Here is a 1,200-nt window from a genome sequence, read left to right on the forward strand (position 1 = left end):
TAATAAATGTCCATCAATGGATGAATGGATAAACGTGCCAATATCATCCTGAATGGGGAAAAGCTGAAAGCTTTTCCTTTAAGAAGAGGAACTAGAAAAGGACGCCCACTCTCACCACTCCTATTCAACACAGTGTTGGAAGTACTAGCCAGAGCAATCAGAGAAGAGAAGGAAATAAAGGGCATCCAGATTGGAAAAGATGAAGTCAAACTGTCCCTCTTTGCAGATGACATGATCCTATATACCAAACAGCCTAAAGCCTCTACAAAAAAACTCTTGGAGTTGATACATTATTTCAGCACAGTAACAGGATACAAAATCAACACACAAAAATCAGTAGCATTTCTCTTCTCCAAAAGTGAACATGCAGAAAGGGAAATCAAGAATGCTTGCCCATTTACAATAGCCACCAAAAAAATAAAATACTTAGGAACTGAGTTAACCAAGGATGTGGAAAATCCCTATAATGAGAATTACAAACCACTCCTGAGAGAAATTAGAGAGGATACAAGAAGATGGAAAGATATCCCATGCTCTTGGATTGGAAGAATCAATGTAGTGAAAATGTCCATACTACCCAAAGTGATATACAAATTCAATACAATCCCCATCAAATTTACAATGACATTTTTCTCAGAAATGGAAAGAACTATCCAGACATGTATATGGCATAACAAAAGACCATGCATAGCCAAAGCAACACTGTGCAAAAAAATAAAGCTGGAGGCATAACACTACCTGACTTTAAGCTATACTACAACGCTATAATAACCAAAACAGCATGGTACTGGCATAAAAACAGACACACTGATCAATGGAATAGAATAGAGAATCCAGAAATCAACCCACACACCTACAGCCATCTGATATTTGACAAAGGCACCAAGCCTATACACAAGGGAAGAGACCGCCTCTTTAGCAAATGCTGCTGAGAGTACTGGATATCTATATGCAGGAGAATGAAACTAGACCCATACCTTTCACCATACACTAAAGTCAACTCAAAATGGATTAAAGAATTAAATATACACCCTGAAACAATAAAACTTCTTAAAGAAAACATAGGAGAAACACTTCAGGAAGTAGGACTGGACACAAGCACGGGCAACCAAAGGAAAAATAAATAAATGGGATTATACCAAACTAAAGAGCTTCTGCACCGTAAAAGAAACACTTAACAGAGTTAAAAGAAAACCAACA

The sequence above is a fragment of the Galeopterus variegatus genome, unplaced genomic scaffold, assembly GCF_000696425.1.
Source record: "Galeopterus variegatus unplaced genomic scaffold, G_variegatus-3.0.2 Scaffold708, whole genome shotgun sequence".
NCBI classification, from domain to species: Eukaryota; Metazoa; Chordata; class Mammalia; order Dermoptera; family Cynocephalidae; genus Galeopterus; species Galeopterus variegatus.